Source organism: Pholcus phalangioides, unplaced genomic scaffold (genome assembly GCF_987345545.1).
Source record: "Pholcus phalangioides strain wild (caught in Gottingen) unplaced genomic scaffold, Ppha-v1.0 ptg000017l_1, whole genome shotgun sequence".
Taxonomy (NCBI): domain Eukaryota; kingdom Metazoa; phylum Arthropoda; class Arachnida; order Araneae; family Pholcidae; genus Pholcus; species Pholcus phalangioides.
In genome coordinates, this window is record NW_028301610.1 from 19,077,412 (window position 1) to 19,101,198 (window position 23,787).

Sequence of the window (23,787 nt, forward strand, 5' to 3'; positions counted from 1 at the left end):
TCTTATTCTAAGTATGGATGGCTTCTCGACTTACCCCAATATGTTTATCGTATTAAACTTACTTCCCACGTAATATCATTGTATGAATTCAACGAAGTGTGATTCAAAAATATACCAGCTGTGTTTTATTTCCTATTTCGCAGATCGTTACGCCAATCAATTTGTAAATTCTGGAAAATTCGAACTTGACTAATACTATCATAATGGTTCTCAAAGTGTGCGTCGGCGGTGAACTGGCGACATTGATGAGTGCTTGTTCAGTGATTTAGAAAAGTTCTTTTTTAACCGATTATCATTTCTTACCTAATTATTGTGGGGAGCCGCGGATAAACGTTGTCATGAAGAGAGAGCCGCTGGTGACCTATGTTTGAGAACCACTGACTTATTAGGTAAGTTTGAATAAGGGTTGACACAAATATCGCCACAAACAATCAAATATTCGCCAACATCGCCAAAATATTTCTGTTCGTGACTTGCAAAGTGCGTTAGTGAATTACTTGCAAAGTGAGGAGGGGCTGATTATGATTTTTTTTGAGGAGGTCCCGCGAAATTCCTAAGCCCGGCCCTGCCTACATATCTAGAAAACAGAAATTGAGTTTTCTATTTATAGCAGCGCCATCTGTTATGCTTCGTAATGGTATGAAGCCAGATATGTTTAAATAATTGGTTTCGTTCAAAATTACATAGTATGCATTCTTTCAATTTTTATAGGTGTGTTACTTATTCAATAGTCATATCATAGTAATCATATTCTGCTAAAAACTTCAGAAATATAAATAAAATTTAACTATTGAATTTTTTAAAGGCAATATTTTATCTATAATTCTAGCTTGACATACATTAACTTTCTAAGAACTGTGATTAAATTTATACTCTACTGGAGTGAATACCCTCCGGCCCTCTCTATCCCATAGATTTCGATGAAATGAAAAGAATCATTAAAAACCTTCATAAACGAAAAGCACCAGGCTATGACAAAATTAATAACCTGGCACTAAAATCTCTTCCTGATAACACCATTCTTTATCTAACTATCCTTTCCAACAAGCTTGTTGAGCTGCAATATTTCTTTCTCTCCTGGAAAAGAGCAATAGTAAGTGATTCCGAAACCAGGTCAAGACCTCAGATTGGCGCCTGATCTCGCTCCTCAGTTCCTTAGGGAAACTGTTTGAGCGAGTCGTAGCCACCAGAATATCTCAATTTGCTGAATATCACGAAATTATTAGACCTGAATGGCCATTCCACTTGCACGCAACTTCTCCGAGTAACGGAACCTGCAAGATGCTCTGATCAAAAATGACACAGCTGCGATAGTCTTTCTCGACATACAAAAAAGTTCCGATAGAATTAGGCATAATGGACTATTACACAAACTGATTTGCATGAACATGCCATACAGCATAATAAAATTTGTAAAAAGCTATCTGGAGGCTCGAACATTCCGAGTCCAGATTAACGATTCACTATCAGAAATTAAGCAAATTATAGTTGCGACTGTTCATATAGATCAGTGTTTCCCAAAGTAGGCGATGAGATTATTCAGGTGGGCGATAGTGGCTTCAGACAAGATTGGGGGGGGGGGCTACGAACGAGCATAAGGGGGCGATGGAAAGAAGAGAAGATTTGAAGAACTCTGACCATATTCCCAAGGGAACCTTTATAAGTATTCGTGCGTAGGGGAAAAGAAAGCTAATATTGTTGCGCATTGAAAGTGGTAGAAAGTAAAGTGGGTTTTCTTTTTCCCCATCTTTCAAGTATATATTATGCATTGAATACAACTGTAATTGATCAATGGAGCCTTCCGTACAAGTTTGAACACCATCTGTGGTTAAAGCCAATACCTTCTAGAGCAGCCTGCTCTAGAAGGTATTGTTAAAGCCCCCCCCCCCCCGTCCTAATTTTGCTCACGGCCTGGTCATTACGGCAACACTCCCCTTTGAACAAAGGCTACGCCGTGTCTGTTCTTTTGCCAGTCACCATAGTAGAAACATCTTGTAATAAATTCGTAAGCAAGTTCGTAAAGCTCTCAGGATAACATCTGTATCACAAATGTCAGGTATTTCAAAGTATCCCTCAGTGATTGATTATTATGAGATTTTTTTACATCTGGAAAAAGATTGCATAGGGACCGCTTTTGCTATGACATCAGTAGTATGAATAAAAAGGCCAAAGTTGCTAACGAGCCGATTGTACCAGTTAGCGCGGTATATACTCTGTTCTCAAAAGTGAACAAAATAACATATGTATATGAATTTTAGTGACAAACTAGAGCATAGTCTCCCAAACTTTTTGTTCCATCGCCCCCTTCATCAGAAATGTTTTCCTCTCATCGCCCCCCCAACTCCAGTAAACCCATAGGATCCTATGTTAAATCAGTAGATTTTATCGCCCCCTTGGACCATTCCATCGCCCACTTTGGGAAACACTGAACTAGAGTGTGAAGAAGCACAAATACGATTCCTCAACTGAAGGTCAATTTAGTTTGCATTCGAATTCCAAACCTTGCGGTACTTGGTAGTGTTTCCAGTGAATGTTGTGAATCCTATAAATTGCTTATAAATATGAGTAAGAGGCGAGGTACAGTATTGAATTTTTGTGTTAAAGAGCCACGTATCGAAAGTGTTTGTGACGCAACGAATGGTAATACATCAGATTTAAACATAGAAACCGATTTCAATGACGTACGGAAAGAGGAGAAACCTACACACTCACAGAAGAAAATGTCTGCTAAACCCACACGTAAGTACAAAAACATTATTTATTTCAAAAATTTTACTGTAATTTTTCTCTACTGGCAGATTCTCACGACTTCAGTAAGACACCGGGTTAATTTGTGAATGTTTTGGATAAAAATTTCACAAATTTGAATATTTGACCTGTATGTGTATATATATATATTGCTATACTGCTACATTACATGGCGAAACTCCATTTTCTGCTGTGGCTTCACTCGAAACCACAAAACTTTCTAAAGAAAATGCCTGCAATTAGTTGTTATTCGAATTCGTGCCAAATTTTTACTGAAATAACGCACTATTAACAAAAAAATGTACGTCTCATGAGCGGCTTAATTGATAACTTCAAAAAATACTTCATTTTGATGAATTAATTCTTAATGTTTTTATAAACCCAATGCTGAGCATATCTTCGAATTCAAATCATCCATTGGTGTTATATATATTTTTGTTTTTTAATGTTATATATTAAATTTCTTTTTAATTAAAACAACAAAAATTACAAAAAATATATATATTTTATAGAATTACGAACATGAATTACACAATTATTTTTTAAATAAACTATTTTGTTTACGCGGGAACCAACAGTGCTCGTGTAGTAGTATTAGTAAAACACCTCGTATAACAACGCTGTTGTGCGGAGATATAGTTTACCCTCGGGCATAACACTGCATATGAAATGGACATTATCTGGATAAAAATAAAATTATGAGGAACGTGTGAAGTTATACCTCGATGAGCATATAAAATTTCGCACTTGTTTTCTGCTATTCCCGTTTGACTTTCTCACCATAAAGTTTATATCTTTGGCCACCATGTATAGAACTGGTTTATTCTGTTTGATGTATGACAACGTACCAGGGCTTGACAAATCCAGAAAAAATTAGGAGCCAGATCAATTTCTTTGATCCAAGTACAATATTTCTTCTAATTTTCTGGGATATATTGACCCCCCCCCCCCCCCGTCCATATTTCTTGACGAGCTAAACATAAATTCTAAAAATCAAAGGATTATCAGATGTGTCACGAGTGTTCCATATCCTTGTCAGAATCTTTCCTTACACGTAAGTACAAGAGCAACAACGACGATAAGTTGATTACGGGAAGTCCTTCCCCCTCCGGAGTTTACGCACCTATCTTTCGGCGAAACTAAACCTGTGTCTTCATACGTGTACAAAACAAATGGAATGCCTAGTTTGGAACCGTCAATAAACTGTAGATTCCGGTCTAATTAGTTCCCGTGTACAGAAAACGACCGCGGTGCAACAAAAATGATCAGGGGTGCACGGTTCATTATGAGAAACTAATTTTTATATATGCGTAAATCGATTGGTGAATGCCTTCAGTGTTAATAAGAAACCACTGATTAAGTTTTGTCACACATAGTTTTATCCACTTACTGAATTATATTATTAACAAATTTTAATTGCACAGAAAGTTTTGTTGATTATTTTTTGAAGAATTTAGTTTGGTAATTTGACAGTTCGATATCGGATTTGCAAGTTGATGTTGAGTAGAGAATAAACCCACTTAATGACAATAACCCCCCCCCCCCTCCTCTCATGCACCCCACCCACATCCAGAATCGAGGATTGGATTGGATTTCGATTTTTGTGGCGCAAGGACCGACTGGACTGGACTGGACCAATTAGGTCAAACTGCACAAAAAGAAATGACCAATTATATTAACAATTGTTCTTGTCACGTCAGGCAAGTAAAATCACGTATAATAAACAATGGTGCTTGAAACGTAAAGCAATGACGTAATCCAAAATCGATACCCTTTTTACTTATTCAACTAAATTACATTGATAAAAACGCATAATATAGAAAGCAAAGAAAATCCATCCGAGGGATCTTGAATTAGTTATTTCAATTTATATTGAACAATTTTTTTTTTTTTATAAATTAGGTCAGTCTCCGGGCCCTAACGAGCTTTCCTTTTGTCTTGGCTCTACGCAGAATTGTCTGACGTTGTGAGCCCTGGGCAATTGATGTCCTTGGGGGGATACTTATAGCTGCTGGAAATAACAGCTTACATTTTTTTTTCCTCAAAAATTATAGATCAGTTCTCATCATGCAGGTCCTGGGCTCACAGGAACCATGCATTGAAATTACGTAAGTTACGCATTAAAATTACACAGGTTCTATGGGCAGTTCTGCTGGATTCTGAAAATAGTCACTTTTTCCATACCATATTTAACTTGAAAGCTTTGTTTCGTCACCTCTAAATTTTTTCACAGCTCTCTGTGATCTCTTCACTACCTGTTATAGCCCATTTTTCACTAAATTTTAATTTTGGCATCCTTAGAATATTCCAGGACCACAAAAGGGACCACGCTACAGAGGCTTTCTCGCATATTTGAAAGAAGTGGTCCCAGACGTATTCGCTGTGCAATGAGTCATTCATCGCCAACATTCAGGTGGACATCCGCAGTTTTAGATCAAATGTATTGCGCAGATGACATGATATGATTGATATTCTAATGAAATAACTGATGCGAAAAATTCTGGTTTTGAAAAGGAAGAACGCGATCACAATATCTTTTTTTTTTTATTAGAATAGTTCCGAAGTATGACATTTCTCTCTACTCAAAAAAAATACGTTTTTATTTAATTTATTTTTTATTTTTTGCTGAAAATGCAACCGAACCTAAGAAAAAATATAGGAATATAATGTCGAATATTTGAACTACGGTTTTATTCAGTCACCAATAAGCAATACGTTAACAATGTGCCCGATTTGCCAAGAAGTTTTATCAAATGAAGCTATGAAGCCTTCGAAACCTCAAGATCATTTGACTAGAGTTCATGCGGATAAAAAAGATAAACAATTATCTTATTTTCAAGCACTTGAAGAAAGGTTTTTGAAACAATCGAAGCTAGAGGAACTTTTTTCAACGGCATCCAAACAAGATGACGATGAGCTGCGAGCTTCTTACAATATTGCTTTACTTATTGCAAAATCGGGAAAACCACACACTATTGGTGAAGAACTGATTCTACCGGCAATAAGTGAAGTAATACGTACAGTGCTACATAAGCCAGCTTATGATATTATCAAGAAAATTCCTTTGAGCAATAACACAGTTAGAATCGACGAAATGGCTAAAGATGTCGAAGTCTCGTTATGCCATTATTAAAAATCATAACAGTTCTCTCTACAACTCGACGAATCCACATTACCAGGAAATGAAACTTTGCTTCTTACGTATGTGCGATTCATAAAGGAAGAAAAAATTTGTCAAGAATTACTGTTTGCTAAAAACTTGCAAACTGATACAAAGGGACAGTCCATATTTAAAGTGTTGGAAACGTTTTTCAAAGAAGAAGAAACCCCTTTGAGCAATATCCTATCAAATAGCTACTGATGGTGCTCCAGCGATGATATGCGAGAAAGCCTCTGTAGCGTCCTATTTGAAAGAAGTGGTCCCAGACGTATTCGCTGTACATAGCGTAATGACGCATCGCCAACATTTAGTTGCCAAAAATTTGAGTGAACGTTTGCACATATCTTTGCGTTATGCTATTCAAGCCATCAACAAAATCAGAAGTAATGCATTGAACAACAGGTTGTTTGGGCAGCTATGCATCGAAAACGATGAAGAATTCAATCATTTGCTGCTTCACACCGAAATTCGTTGGCTGTCAAAAGGATCCAGTTTAAACAGATTCTACAAGCTCTTTGACTCAGTTCTGGAGTTATTTCAAAATAAGGACGACACTTTCCAAGCCAACTTAATCAATGCCAAAAGTGACCTTGCTTATATGACAGACTTGTTCAGTAAATTTAATGAGACAAATTTGCAGCTACAAGGTGACGAACTCAATTTGATTAAAACAAAATCTATCATTTCTGCATTTGTGGCAAAATTAAATCTGTTTAAGCAAAATTTGGAGAGAGGAGAATTTCACCATTTTCCAAATTTATCTTCTGTCACAAAAAAAACGGGGGATTTAATTGTATATTGCCAGCACTTGAATGTTCTCCATGATGATTTCACGAAAAGATTTAAGGACATTCTTCAAATGAAAATACCCGCTTGGATTTTGGATCCATTTTCATATACGTACAGTAGTAGAGGAATCCTCTCATTTGCAAGAACAATTGATAGAAATAGGATTAAACGAGGAACTGAAATTGAAGTTTAAAGATGGTTATCAATTATTCTGGTTGCAGAAGCAAATACCCGAACTTTTTCCCGCATTGTGGGAAATAGTACATATGTTTTTAATTTCATTTCCGTCGTCGTACTTAATAGAGAGTGTGTTCAGCGCAGTCACAAATTTGTTGACAAAAAAAAAAAAAATCAACTGCAAACATGCAACCGTGGGGATATAAGAATGCTGCTCACTAAAAATTGCTCAAATGCAACTGATAAATTTATTAGTTGCTTTTTTTAAAAGAATTATAAAATTTTTATAGTGTAATCCGGACTTAAGGCCGGGATTATACTATAAATTTTTATAAAAGCTATTTTATAAAAGTTGCAAAATTCAACCAATAAGATCATCGGTTGCATTTGCTTGAATGCAACCGATGATCTTATTGGTTGAATTTTTCACGTTATATCAAAGAGCTTTTACAACTTTAATAGTGTAATCCCGGCCCAAGGCTGATATTACACTATAAAACTTTGATAAAAACTCTTTTATAAAACTTGAAAAATATAACCAATAAACACATCTGTTACATTCGAGTGAACTTAACTGATCCGCCTATTGGTTGCATTTTTCAAGTTTTATAAACGAACTTTTATATTGTTATCTCGGCCTAAGACAGAATTGTGATGTGAATATTTCTAAGCACAGATATTTTGAAAGTCTCCAACCCTCCCCTTTTTTCTACTTGCAAATTCTTTGATATCTCCTGAATTTTTCTTTTTTTTTTTGGAACATCGAATGTTTTGGATGTTTTTTGATTTGATTTTTCGAACATTGGATGTTTTTGAATTTTTCTTTCATATTTTTCCAAAAAGACAAAATATTTTCAAATATATTTGAGAAAAAAAAAAAAAAAAGACATTTTCTCTCATCGACTACTTGTGAGGATCGGAATGAAGACATCTTTAGACCCATAATCTATGGGGCTCTAGACTAAACCACCAAAGAATGCCTCTAGGCACTGAATCAGGGGTGAAGGAGAAAAATAATTACAAAAATTGCGAAAAAATAGTTTTTATGCACGAATTTCAAACTAAAGATATGTTGTGAAGAGGAAAGGTGGCAGGGGGGCAGAGAACCCCCCCCCCCAGTATTAATATATTCTTAGTGCAGATATACAGAGTGCATGCCATTTTCTTTGCGAACCAGTAAATCCAGACTCGTAAATACAGCAAAATAACAGGTGCTTGAGTTTAAAAAAATCTCATCCCTGTTGTACTTTCAATTGTCTATTGTGTGCCAACACAACAGCAGTTTTATCGGACTTCTTAAAACTGGCTATTCTTCTAGTACCCACAGTAAGTACAACAGATAGGTGTGCACAAAATGACCATGGTGCAACAAAAATAAATCCAAAATGAAAGAACTAGTGAACGCTTTTTCTCAGAACAGGAACTTCTATTGTATCAAATAAATGCCGAGCCAAGTTGGCAACCCCTTTTTTTGTCAAAATAGTTGATGCAAAGATGGAATGTCCTGTTTTTTCTCCTTTGTGTATTTGTATGAGCTCATTATGGCATTTTCCCCCCCAATATATGTGTCGTGCATAGTAATGTTTATGTGTACCAACAATTATTATAAAAAGGTAAATTTATATTATGTAAATATAGAGCGTATATTATATAAATATATTATGTAAATATGTGTGGGTAATTCAAATGTGATCGCTGCCACCCAGCACTGTGAACGGGGGCTGTGTTTGATTGTTTCCGCCGCACTTTTATAGTACGATAGTAATTTTGTAACCTTGAATATTTGTATGAGCTCATGGCGATATTTGCACCCAATACTACCTTCATAGTAATGTTTATGTGCATTCCCAATAATATAAAAAAGGGAAATTTTTGTAAAGTAAATAATGTATGCGTGTAATTCAAATGTGAATGCCCAGCACTGTCAACGGAGGCTCTGTTTGATTGTTCCCGTCGCAGTGCAGGTTCTGTGTGTATATATTGTGCATATTCTGTAAAAGGGAAGGGATACAAAACTGCCCAGCACTGTGGAAGGAGGCTTTGTTTCTTCGTTTCCCGTCACAGTAGAGGCGCTGTATATATGTAATTTGTATGCATTGTGTATTTGGACCATTCTCAAATCTCTCCCACTTCAACATGCCAGCTTCTTCTTTCTTGCCCACAAGTCTTTTCTACACTTCTTTCGGAATCCGAGGCTGTGGTCTCCGGCCCTTATGTGCCACTGGGCGCACGTGCAATTTTTCTCCCTAGACATTGGATTCAGTCACCCATTTTTGTCAAATCGCTTGCACGTTGCATCGAGTTTATGGCTGTCTTCATGGGGAGAACGACGCGAGTAATTCGGAACTTGCGAGCACGGGGCAAGGGGAGCCACCAATATAAATCTTTGCTGACTTTTCCGACACAACTCTGCCTCTTTTGAGGCAACGGAAGTAAGGTGCTTTGCATCGGTCCGGGGCTGTGAGCGGTTCTATGTGTCTATTTATCCTTGTTTTGTTTTTTTTTTTAGCATATTTTTCATTTCTGACTTATTTCTGAATTCCGAAAAATGGGTGATTTTTTTCTTTTCCCTCTATGTATTTTCTGTCTTAAGGGAAATTTCCGCACTTTAAATATATATATATATATATATTTTAATTATACGTATATTTTTCAATACTCCTACATATTCTGAGCCTTTAGGGCATATTAACGCATTTGTTAGGGCACATATTTTTATATTTTATGCATATTTCGGCAATATAATATGAGTATTTTTATTTTTTGATTTGCTGGAACATTCCAAAGCATAGTTTTTCATTTTTTCTCTCTTTCAAATGCATATGTAATTTTTTTTTTTCAATTTTACGTGCATTTTTCATTTTTGATGCCATAATTCGGGATTATTCGACGATGGCTTCAATTTTTCGCATATATACATCCTTTCCAAAAAATTAGAACACCCAGAAATTTACGAGAGCAGTTCATGAAATATCCAAGTTAGATAGCGCAATTCAAGGTTGTAGCGCAAGTACAGTTGTAATTTGCATATTCGTTTTCTATCGAAAATATCATATGAACTTTGAGCATATCGGTGGCAAAAAATTTGCATAAAGTAGATTAAATGAGTCGTAAAATACCAAATTAATTTTTTCCTCTTTGTTTCAAAAAATTAAAACACTCCGAAAGCTGTTTGAGAAAATTAGAACATTTGGCTTAAAACCTATTACTGTATTACATGAATATTTTCATGCAAATTTACATCAACTTGATCGAATAAGTGCTTCATGTCTTTCCTCGTTATGTATGCAAACGTACAATTATTCAATCTTCGCAATACGGATAGAAAAACGGGAAATTTCTGAAAAACGCAGAATTACGCATGTATTTGCTAGGACTGTGTGGGAGTTACGCGTGCTGATATCGTACGAATACATTGTACTGTGGCCATCTTTGGTCTTGGCCATGGATTTTGTGCATCAAGACATTCAATTTATGAGTGTCCGGCACAGACTCGAATCGGGCCTCAGCCATAAATCCCATCTTCGCTATCGGCTCGCAATTGATCAGTTTTTATTTATTTATTTATTTTAGCTCGAGTCCGCAATCTCTTCCTAAGATTAGCATCAGGTACAATCATCAGATATCACGAAACAATCGAAATATCGATGAGGTTTGATACACATTGGCGAATTCTTGATACTATCTGCGTTTTTCATCTTCAAACGAAGTCTTCAGTGGAAACAAAAAATAGAGGCCAACGGATTAGAAGACATCTGTGGATGGAGGTGTGAACGCTAGGCTCTCTACCTTTTGATTCCAGAAGTTGAAGACGTTTGGTATGGAAAAAGAAATTTCATTTTCCATCATGATTTTGACTCTTTCTAAGAAGCTATTACTTAATTGCTGCAGCAATTCACATAGGTGGAAAGATGAAAATGTAAATTACAACCGTACCCTTAATTTGAGCTTCCCAACTTGAGCTCTTTATGAACTGCTCTCGTAAATTTCTAGGGTGTTCTAATTTTTGAAAAAGATCGGCTACTTTTTATTTCATGGTATATTTCGACATTTTTAAAAATACAGATTCATCTTTATTTTTAGTGCATATTTTAGCGTCTAATCCGGGTTCTAGTTACAACTTTCTTTCACGTTTTGAATTCCAGCGACTTTATTTACTTCGAGTATTTGTGTATTTAAAAATTTGCTCAGTATGTTACTTGTTTCCATGTATTTTTTTTTTTGTGAGATGATTTAATGCCCCAAATCTATATATTTCAAAGAGAATTCTTTTATTATATTCCGATGCAAATGACTATATCTAATATGCGTATTCAATCCCACTAAACCTACGCTCATTTTTGAAATTAACTCCACGGTCATAAGATATCATGAAAAAAAGAAATGAATATTCGAAAAAGAATGTGAGTAAAGCAATGAGAAGCAGTTTAATACCCGAAAGTTTTGGTAAATTAATTATTTAATGATGCTCCTCGGTTGGGAAGTAGCTGTAGTTTTGCTCGAATAGATTTTTAAACAGATGATAAATATCAGTTGTTACAATGCCTTGCCTCGAATAGTAGTAACTCGAACAACACCGATTTAATCAACGCACATTATTTACGAAAAAGCTTTACGATTTAAAAAAAAAATTCACATTTTAGGTGAACCTCAAAATCACGAGAACATACTTCAACACTTGCAAATTTAAAAAATACAATTAAAATATTAAGGGGCTATATAGAATGTACTCGAGATTTAGAGTGTTCAACTTGAAAATATTGGGACATTTTAAATACCTGGTGGATGGATTAGTAATTTCTTCTTAGTACGTTCTGACATTCCGTTACTAAGTTAATCATCAATATTTCACAAGCGAAAGCAAGTAAATTTTATTGCCTGTTAAAGCTAATATACTTTACATTGATAGTTATTTACCATAGAATGCTGAGCATCTGTATTGAGTATATCCCACCTTTATGTTTCTTATTTAGTTCGGAAAATAGAAAAACTGAAGAATGAAAGAAGAATGACCCTTTCTTCCCAGAAATGTACTATCACCGGGCGTTACCAGCCTGTCACTTCGGTTCAGCCCCCTCTCGACGGGTAATCATACATGCCAATTACCCATTGTCGCATATTGGGGGGGGGGCGAAAGCATTCTAGAATCACGTGACCCTGTGGTCATTTTGAAAAGATTTTGTGAAAATAGTAGCTTTTTTTGAAGAGGTTTTGCGTTCGACCCTGAGCCGTCGATAGGGCTAGAAAACAGAAATTGAGTTTTTTATTCATAGCAGCGCCATCTGTTATGCTTCGTGATGGTATGAAGCCATATATATTTAAATAATTGGTTGCGTTCAAAGTTACATAGTATGCATTTTTTAAATTTTTTGAGTGTGTTACTTATTTAATACTCATATACTAATCATATTCTGCTAAAAACTTCAGAAATACAGATAAAATTTTCACTATTAAATTTTTATAAAGGCAATATTTTATTTATAATTCTAGCTTTTAACCCATTCAGCTGCGTTTGTTTTAGTAGATTATTCCACTCTTTTTAATTTGACTAATCATACTGAAGTATGATTAAAAAGACCTTGTAGTTTTATTAATAACGTACCACAGCATAGTATTGATAAATATTACAATAAATAAATTTCATCTAATTTTTGTAAAATGTTGGAAATGTTAATCACTACCGGTCAATTCTATTTTTGACATTGTATTTACATGAACTAATCTCACTACACCAGTCATGTAATATATCAGTTCATGTAAACGAAATTAAATTTTAATTGAAAGGTATACGATATGAACGTTATGTGAATTATATAACCATTTGTTATGTGACCTAATCAGCATAGATTTTTTAATCTAATAATCAAATGTTCAAGAGTTACATAATATGATTCTGAGGAGTGTATTGAGGTTCTGTAAATTATGATGACCATTTGTAACCTTATACTCTATTTTTCTATTTTATAATTATATATTTTTTAAATATATTTGTCAAATGTTTAGAAATCATATTGAATGGTTTTGGTGACATTGTTGGAGTTTTTCATGTATATACACATTTTTTTGTCTAAATGGAAATATATTGCAAAATACGCTGTAAACTTATGTTGTGTTAATCACTTTGTGAAACTGATTTGTTTAATATTGTAGATATTGGGAATGTTTGCAATCGACGAGATTTATTTTTGAAAGTAAGTGTAATCTGATGGGGTAGAAGATGTTTTAACCCCTGAAAACTGTTAACAGTATATTGATATTGTTTTGTATTAGTGAGAATATTTTATGTATAAAGGGTTATATATAATTAAAAACAAAATTAACGGTGGTTGTTTTTAAGCAACCATTTTGCCATTGACTGATCAATATCTCTACCTAAGTAGAGAAACCAAGACGAAGACGACGAGAGCTCAGTGCTCGGTACTTCGCATCAACTAGCAACGGCATTCAACTTGATGTTCCTGAGAGAATAAGTTCAAGAAAACCCAAATGGTGTTCCCATTAGGGCTATTGTAAGGATAGCAGTTGTTATTCTCGGGTCGAACACATAGTCGAAAAGAGTACGATTACAAAAGAGGAAATATATCGGGTGGAGCAGAGCGTAAAAGAAGAAAAGCCTTTGAGCCAGTAATGGTAACTTGTGGGAAATTTGTCCTAGTGGGAAATTTTGAGAGTTCATCATATACAAAATAATTTTTTGAAAAAAATTAATGCAACTTAGTGTAATACTTTTCTATTGTAAAATACTTGATTACGTATTTTCCCCGCTAGAAGCAACACATTTGTCAGAATGCGTATGAAATATTAAGTCAAAATTAAAATTTTTGAGAGAACTTTTGCTGAAACAGGCTACCATCACTGCTTTGGGCAGGAAACGTGACATCTCGCCAACTAGCAACCCTATCAGCCTGTTCATGCCAAATCAATCAGTTTGGCAATATTGGGGGATTCCAATAAACCAGCGGTTCTCAACCGGTGCTCCGCGTGTAAACTCTCAGGGGCTCCGAGGCCGCTCGAGGAAAATAAAAAAACCTAGTAAATTTTAAAAAAATATTTTTGAATAATAAAAATAAGTCAAACTTTAATGATTTAAAAAACAGGCGCCCGAGCTTCGTCAGAAAGGGCTCCGGGGGTCAAAAAAGGTAGAAAATCGTTGTTATAAACGCTTTAATCCTCAAAAGAGTACAAGTTCTGATATCAATAGCGCTAGTAAATCACCAGAGCAATAAGCACTTTAGGCTGCACATACCCGGGAGGAGAGCGAAGAGTGCAACTACAAAAGAGGAAATACGTCGAGGTTCAGGTGCCCTCACATACTGACGAGGCGGAGAGCGAAAATGACCGCATTGGTTTTGAAGGAAGCCTCTTTGAACGGGAAACGTGACATCCCGCCAACTAGTAACCCTACCAGCCTGTTCATGCCAAATCAATCAATTTGGACGCTTCCAATAAACGCGCCAATCCTCAAAACAGTACAAATCCTGATAAATGTTTTTATTGATTTCTTGTATCTAACCGTTGTTTCGAATATTATTGCACAGCATGTATAAAGATTGAAATAATTCAATCAAGATATAGACATTGAATAAAAGTACAGATAGTACTTATCCCTATGCATGGCATCCTAGGGCAGAGGCGTACGGAAGACAAGGGCGTAGGGGGCTCACGCACTGCCCCCAGCTAACCAAGGATTAAGAACAATTTCAATATTTCGGTGAAAGAAAATAAAACATCGAAAGAAAATACTTTTTATATAACTATTTGAATATCCATTTCTGTTAATTTAAATGATTTTTGAAGGTTGGTTACTCAAATTGCTCGGGAGGAAAATTTTTTTGCCTCTTCCAAAGGTCAATCATGCGTATGCCCGTGCCCTAGAATGGAGTGCTGCGGCAGGGTCGTGAGTAGGATTTTTGCCACCCCCCCCCCCCAACTTAAAAATTCGATAATTTTAGAACTGTGTTATTTGTTCGCAGCTAAAACTCCCACCCCAAAATGCTACTGCCCGGGGCAGTTGCTCCTCCCCCGTCCCCTCTAGTTCCGGGCCCTGTGCTCCGGAGCTACCTTTTTTTGGAATATTTTTTAATTGAACGTAACAAATTTTGATCACAATAAAAATTTCAAAATTCCCTGAAAGTGTGGTCATTCTCTCTAATAAACAACAATAGAACCTCTACTGGATTCCGATCATTTGACATTTGTAAGAGAAGACAATGAAAAATGCTCATTATTCTATATAAATAAATATATATGCACACACACTCACCTGTATGTAATAAAAGTATAATAGTTTCTCACACACGCACAACACAAATGATACAAATACCTATGCCACAACAGACAAATTGCCCGACGAGGTGAGTGGCTGAAAATGATTGTCGATAAATGTATACGTGGTTGTTAATGGCAAATTATCAGTGTGGATCCATTATTTATGACATCCTTAGAATTATAGATTCCTCCTATATCAGGCATGTTCTGTGCATAACTAATTTCAATGAAAGCACGGATGTTGAAATAAACTGGTTTCGATTTCGTAAGAAATACAGATATATATATATATATTGTGTGTAACTATCGATTTACCCCAACATGATAAACATGTTGGGGTAAAAATTACCAACGAAGTCGACGTTTTCAAGTTTCTTTGACGAAAAATGTAATCATAGGCAATCAAATGCTTTGCTTAAATTTTCATTTCTTAATGATTAGGGTGACCAATTTGATCGAGAAAAATAGGGAAGTTGGGATGTAGTTAATACGGGACCACATGGCCGATTCTCACCAAACATGTTGGCAAATGTCAACGATATTATCAAATATTGTGTATGGATAACCGTTGTCCAGAACAGAAAACTATACAGAAAAGTCTGCAAGAATATATTTTTTGAAACAAAAAACGAACTTGGGGTGGGAAATACGTGGGCTACGTTAGGTGTTATACGTTAAGGTGTATAAATAGAACAACAGACGAAAGTTCACTGCAAAAATGATCATCTTTAATCTTAGGAATCTCTTGAGAGAACGCCATTGAAACGGAAACAAAAGTGATGAAAAATTTGTCATTATATCCAAGTTGTATTGCTTTTGATCGACATTATAAGCAAGATTTATTAACATTATTCTCAATGGGAATCAGTCCTGACTGCCAATTATTGACATGACAGTTCAGGTATCATCACAACCGAGGTCTTTACGACCGAGTTTGACTGTGTTTCCCCAGATTGCACAATATACAGAAATTTCAAGGTTAATTTAATTAGTACTGCATTCAAGATAAATGATCATGATGCTATCAAGCTGAGTTTAGAATTCGTCAGAGCTATTACATAAGAATTCCTCTTCTAATGATGCGCATAGACGTTGTTAGTGACTCCGGATAAAGTTTGGAACCTCTGAAATAATACGTTGAGGTTTAGATCTGTAAAAGGGGTTTTTCCATCACACGTTCTACTCCTGAGATGACGAATTGATAAAATTTAAAAATGAGCAATTTTTGTTCACAAATGTTATCTCTTCGTATGCTTGAACAGATGTTTTTTTCACTGTCTGACATTAATATGGATAATTGTTCTCGGGCCGACTTTACCAGACGCGGGATCCGGTGCAGAAATGGTAGCGGGTCCAGAAGAGTCTTGATGAGTTCGAGGGGGTGAGCCCCGATTTTATGTATTGTATGAAATCGAGGAATCGCATCCAAAACTTTATACATGATGCAAAATTTACAGGTACTGGAAACATCCAAACAAAAACTATAGACAAAATTAAATGTAAATTAACAAAAAAAAGTAATTAAAATTTCGAACTGAAGGTGGTTTTAATTTGATGATAGAAATAATTCCAAAACCAGTTGAAATTAGGACCTAATGAAAAAACTTGTCAGAGAACTAATGAAATATCCAGAATTAATGAATGAAGAATAATTGACGAAGACCAGCACCCTCGAAAATTTGAAAGGATCGTACTGTCCCATTTTGTTTAAAGTTGCTAAGTAAAGTTTTTCAGAATATGAATGTTTTTTACTCACTGGCCATTACATTCCAAATGGTATCATCTCCCCCGATTTGCTCCAATCAATGATTTCAAAAGTTGTTCTTTCAATATCTCAACTGAAATTATGTGATTGTATGAAACCAATACGGACTAAAATCAATGCCGCCAATGTTTTCTTTCATTTAATTTGTTTTTCTATTTATAAAATGCGTCACTAAATTTATGCAGAATTAAAATAATTTGAAAGGTAAGTTCATATGGTTTTTTTTGTCAAGTTTTTGTATCAAAAAGTATATAAGTAATTGTGTGTAAAATGTTTACAATATTTTTACGAATTTTCTTACCTTAAAATTGAATGTGAGTATAAAATAGGTTATTCATGGAATAATACTGATAAGACATTGAGATACAATAGTTCATAATAAACACTTATATTTATGTAGTAGAGCTTCTCTGAAACGCCATTCGACCATGATCCGATATAATGCCAAAGTCGTTATATTGCCAAAATTCTTGAAGACGAATAGTGATGTTACAAAGCGGTTCGACTTTTATTTTATCGAATATTTTATTCTAGCCCTGACGGTTGTGAGTGGTCAACTGTATAGACCAGCGTTTCCCAACCTCTTGAAGTTCGCGGCACCCTTGCACATTAAAACTTGAGGCACCCTCCCTTGAATACAGAATACTACAACAAAAGTCACTGAGTAAAAATAGTAGAGTTTTGTTAGATTAATCATTAAAGTGGAACTTGTGATTGATGCTTAGAGAACAGATACTTTAAATCAGGCCTTACAGTTGGCAACGAAACACGTAAATTGTTCTCTAGGTCTGGAAGTCTATTTCTTGACAGATGGCAGCACTACACGCGATAAGCATTACACAGAAACAAACGTCACGTTAGGTTTACAATACATACACGCACAATCCGGTATGTACAGGGCCGTATTTATGTTTTTCTCGCCTGTGGGCTATACGAATTTCGTCGCCCCCCCCCACTCTTCCACCCCTCCCATACCATTACTAATAAATCATAAGCAGACAAAGTGGTACTGTGTGTAGTTGCGCCTAAATTTTACTTTTCTGTCCTGTATTCGTATCCTATTCCGATCCTTAATGATTGCCATATAACGGGGGGGGGGGGTTGCTCAACGTCCGGCCCGCAGGTATCCACACATAGATGAGAAACACAGGTGAACTTTAATCGAATGTATGGTGCATGCATTCGAATATGAAAGTATCTCAGCACCAATCAATGGTGCGAGATGCTTTCTGCATACTTGGTCCGTACTTACCGTATAATCTCGCAACAAAATCAATAATGCATTGCACATAATATATATATATACATATTATCTTCAACTGCACGCCCTCTAAAGTGTATTTTGAAATAATTAAACACATTTTCAAAATGGTTTCGTGGACCTATTAAAATTCTAGACGGGGCCCACCAGTGGTTTGTTCACTCGTGTCTTTTGAATGTGCTTGCATTATACTCGAATGCACAAAGTGTGTGTCCTAAAATCACCTCACGGTTTTTAGAATGGGAATAGCAAGAAAACAGTGACAGATACTAAAGTCATTCTTGTGGAATGTTAATGTGCGAAGTCAGGAATTTCAGCTACGTCATTAATGTTTCAAGGGACCGTATAGTTATTGAAATAAAATAACTTTTTATATGGACACCCTATGCCCGAAAACCCAGTTAGAAAGTTGTTGCCCTGTCTCTTCTGATGCAGACGATGAAATTTCCACGTTTCTAAGTGCAATATTCGCAGAGATACAGTACCTGAATTCAAAAATCGGAAAAAGTTTGTTAAGAAGCGTTGTCCGTTAGTTTTTGCTGCTTTTTTTGCCCAACTTTCCTGCGAGTTTCGAATTCAAATATCTCAGTGAATACTTGGAAACAAGGAAATTTGTATTAATTAAACTTCTTTTGTTCCTTCCATTTCTCTGTTCTTTCCCCTATGATACTGTTATATTGAAAGCTACATAATAAATAAATATTATAATACCGAATAGAATACGTAAAAAAATTATTCGTAAAGTTTAGTATTTAAAAGGTTAGAATAATACATTATTTTATAGATTTTCTCTTGTTATACCGAAATCCATTTTTGTGAAAATTTTTGACATGATAGTCAAAAATGAGTCACGTTTGAAATCAGTGATCGCAAAACTTTATGGTTTCCAAAATTTTTCGTGTTTATCCGTTTCCAGACAATTTTCCAAAATTTCAATTCTACAGGCGTCTGAATAATCAAATTTATTATATTAAATTGATTCTAAATACGAATTAATACGGGATTTACTGAGTGGTAATTTTTTTATTAGAATTAAAAACGAAATGAGCGATAACTAATATATATTTTATTGTGGTCTTTTGTTTCTATATTTCATTGCGTATATTTTTTTATTGCGGTACATGTAGTTCAATACAGTACCACATTTCTTGGAATAATCACCACATGACCGTATGCGTCGCTGTATCGAGAAAAAAAAACCAATGTAATGAATGACGTTTTGTTTATGAACTTAGCACAAGGTCCCGCATCCGCCGCACATTTCCGATATAAAATGTATTAAATGCTTATTTTTAATTTCGGAAATACTTGCTAAATGCTCAGTAATGCTTGTCAAATGGTTGCCAATTTTAAAAATGCTGCTCGGTTAATTGGCCTATTGAATCACATGACATTCAAATGTCAATCTCTTGGAAATCGTGTTTTTTGAAACGAAAATGAACATAGGCGTCGCATCTCTCTCAGTGTAAACACCAACAGTCTCACGTTTTTTCAAAACGTAGACAACGTGATGGTCATTTCATGTGAAATATAAAGAGATATTCACTTTTAAAACACTTGAAACGGCTCTCTTGTAAAATTTTCCTTTTGTGGCACATGGTCCCACAATTATCTCCGATATACAGAAACAGTTCAAACTGCAAATGCAAAATTTAACTGTTCACCGGTCGTGTTTGTTACTCATCTGCAAAGCGAGTAAGACAGAAGTTCAGGCAAAATGCGATAAATGTCTTTTATTGCCTATTTTTCAAACTTTTTTGAAGTTTTCTTGCCATAAATGCCTATTTTAACATATTTTTAAGTTAATTAAGTAAATTTAATAAATAAATTAATGAGTAATAATTAAAGTTGAATAATTAACTAATAAGTAATAATTAAACTTAAATAATTTAGTAAATTAAGTAAATTTCAGCGGTCATAATCCATAAAAATTGAATATTTTGAGCATTGAGAACAAAAGAATTGCATTTTTTTTAATTTTTCAACTCTCTCAGTACTAATTATCATCTGAAAAAAAGCTCCACTCCTTCCAGCCCCATTTAAACACGAATAAGTGATCTGAGAGATAGAGAACTTGGGGTTGCAGTGCATTAACTTTGCTTTGACCGGATGGTGTTAGACGCGAATGATTTCGTTTTAGATGAACGCAGCCCATGTGTTCGAAAAGAAGAGGAAAATTAGAAATTTTTGTTTCTCCACATGCTTGACATGAACAATGTTCATTGACCATGTCTCGCTCAGGCATTGGACCGCACTGTATATGTATAGCTGACCAATGACTGTCCCAAGAGGTCATCAGTTGACGTCATGGCGCACACAAGACGGAATAGAAGCAGACAGGGCTCTGAGGCCCATGTTGTTTAGCTGATTTTGTTTTTACACCAAAAATGCACTGCAAACAACCACGTCTATTTATCTTATATACATATTTAATATTCGATTAAATTTACCAGTCGCCCTCAGGGGTGTATGACAAATGCGGCCACACAGGGTCCCGCACTTGAAGGAGTCCCGCATACGTGGTAATATAAAAAAAACTTTTTTTTTTCTACATTAGAATAAGGTAGCTATGTTTCAACTACAGAAATGGCAATGATCATTCCAAATAATACAGGGTGTTTCAAAAAGAATCATCCGATTTAAAAAAATAACTATTGTGCTTTTAAATCAAATAATGTATTGTATAGGTAGAAAGAGGGAAATCTCGAGATTCACGCAGTTGCCGACAGGTAGCGCTAACGCTCTTCCTTCGGCCGCCACTTCAGTGTTTGTCAATATGTGGCTTTTCCCACAGTTAGAACCGATTCGGATGACTTTATTTTCCAACAGGACGGGGCACCACCACACTGGAGCTTGGACGTTCGAGAGCGTTTGAACAATCGCATTCCTAAACGATGGATCGGTCATACGGGACCTGACGTTTCAGTTAAACGTCACTGGCCTCCAAGATCGCCGGACTTCACAGTGTGCGATTTCTTCTTGTGGTTTATAAACGACTACGTTTATATGCCCCTCCCCTACCCAGGGGCGGTCTTAGGGCGGTGCGACCGGTGCGATTGCACCGGGTGCCAAATGAGAAGGGGCGCCGAAACGCGTTAAATATATATTACTTGAAAAATATCTTTAAGATACGCATGTATAAAAAAATAAATATAAAACTTACATGAAAAAAGACCTAGATGATAAAAACAAATTTTTTTCAAAAAGAACAAAAAAGTTTGAGTATATATAATACTACGGTTACAGGAATTGAAGGTGTCTTCTGATGTTGAGCCAGATGCCTTTCATGCCTCTTTTTTCCCGACTTGTATTAAAAACGCAGAAATGAATCCCAATACAGTACAGTATATTGAATAAATATTTAAAAAAAAGTAATTAAAACCTTGATTTGCTGACTATTTTAAATAGGGATCCTGCACTTGAGCCTCGTTCCTACCCGTTACACGAGGAGAAACAAAAATGTGCTCATACGAGAAAACCCATGTACTTTGGCGCCCTTGATCACTGACCAGTCTCCCGACTCGCCAGGCGTTCCTATTAGTTCAACCAGAGGCAGCTCGGTGGCACTGGGTGGCACTAGAAGGGCGTCAAATCCGAAGTGAAAGTGCGAAAAAAAATTATGAAAAATTATTTTTGCCCGCAGTAGGAAAGGCGAAAAAAATTTTGGAGAAATGATTCCTGCCCCCCTCTAGTAGGAACGCCAAATCCGACGTAAAAAGGGTGAAAGAAATTACAGAAAATCATGTCTGCTCTCTTTAGGATGGCCGTCATATCCGAAGTCGAAACGCAAAAAAAAAAAAAATTTAAGAAAACTTATTTGTGCCCTCTCTAAGAGGGGGGGGGGGCGTGAAGTCCGAGGTAAAAGGGCGAAAAAATGGGAAAATTATTTCTGCCCGTGATATAGGAGTGCCGCCAAATCCAAGGGCAAAAAAAAATCGACATATGTTATGACATAAAATATCGCTGTTCCTTTTAACGCATCAAAACAAAGCGATTGAAACAAAAAGGGTTCTTTTTCATTGGGGGAGGTCAGGAGGCCCAAAAATAGGTCTCGCTTGGGTAGAGATTTTGTCTCGAGCCGCCCCTAAGTGCAACGTATGTGCATGTGGAAAATTTTAACAAACCGTACATATGCACAACTGAACATCTTTTCGGAGTTTCACGGATCTTGTTCCAGATACCCGGTAAGTAACGGTAAAGGCTCCTATGAGGCTCCTAGATAGAGATACTGTCTAGTCTCCTAGGCAATATCTGTCTAGACCTTGGCAAGATGTAGCCACAACGGCACTCTGAAAAGACATCTTTTCCTTTCAAGAAACTAATGAGGAACCTAGGTTGGAAATTCAATTTGATTTTTTGTAACAACCGACTTTCCAAAAAAAGGGCCGAAAACCTCAATGTAAATTAGATTGAAATGAAAATCTGGTGATCCTAGCGAAATTTTCAATTTTAATTTTTGTTGTATTAGTTTTCTATAAGATTTGAAAGAATTTGAATCATCTTAAAGAAAGTCATTTTGTAGGCAAGTCATTTCCTCGACGTTAATCTTGAATAAGAACTAAACAAAACCTATCGAATTTTGCTGCTTATAATCCGCAGATGCATACTTTGCTAGTCCGCAGCGGTATATAACCCACATGAGAAAATTCCATTTATCAATATAAAATCGCTCTTGAGGAGGTGGGGGAGGGTGTTTTTTAACACGGTTTTGTAGAGAAAATGTCAATTTTTGTACTGGCATCTACCGAATCTATAAATATTAAAAACATATATATGTTCTTGTTAACAAACTTTTAACGTAATTATAACTAATGAAACCTCTCTCGGAAAAAAACTAAAGCCGTAGATAAGACGCAGTTATTTATCCGCACTAAAGCCACTTCATAGTTAAGACTCTTCTCATGCAACTTCGATCCACAATAAGAAATTCATTTCCGACGTTTTGTTTTTATTTCAACGTAATGTTTTTTAACGTATAATCTACGGACTATACGCAGCAGAATAGGTAGGTTAATTGGGACTTCCATGGAAATAAAGTACCTTACATATCCAAAACAAGGAGGGGGGAGTCGCCGGCAAAGCCATTTCGTATAAGAGAAATTTCAGATATGTATCTTCGTATATGTGAAATGGGTTTTTTTGAAGCTGATGAAATATAGAAGAATTAAATGTATGTTACGCCTTACCGATTCAACTCATTTACCGTATCGGTAATGCATAATTACTTTTACCGGCGATTATGCAGCTCGTGCGGGTTGCTTCTTTTCACTTTAGATATTCTTTTTTTAACCTCAGGGATGTTCAGCCCAAACTTCAAGAATTGTGCATTATCGTTGAGATTACCGAAGTCCCTGAAGTTAAAAAGAATAGCATCTACAGAGAGAAAAGCACTTCCTTCCCAGTGCCGTCTTAACGCATGGGCCCACCCGGGAGCCTCAAAAGTAGAAGGGCCTCATGAAAATGAGATCTAGTTAAAATTTTCTAGAATTCACTAGGTAGGGCCTCAGAAAAACCACTTGGCCCGGGGGGCCCCATGATGTTCTTAAGACGGGGCCGTAGCATGCTTTCTCGAGGGCAGTCTTTTCTCGGAGTCTCCTTGAAATGGTTTTGTTCAGAAAA

The 23,787-nt window shown here is 35.9% G+C and overlaps 1 pseudogene; it reads left to right on the top strand.

The window, feature by feature from the left end:
* The first annotated feature begins 203 nt into the window (after positions 1-203).
* On the top strand, positions 204-11,963 carry LOC149072489 (protein ZBED8-like; annotated as a pseudogene).
* The last annotated feature ends 11,824 nt before the right edge of the window (positions 11,964-23,787 follow it).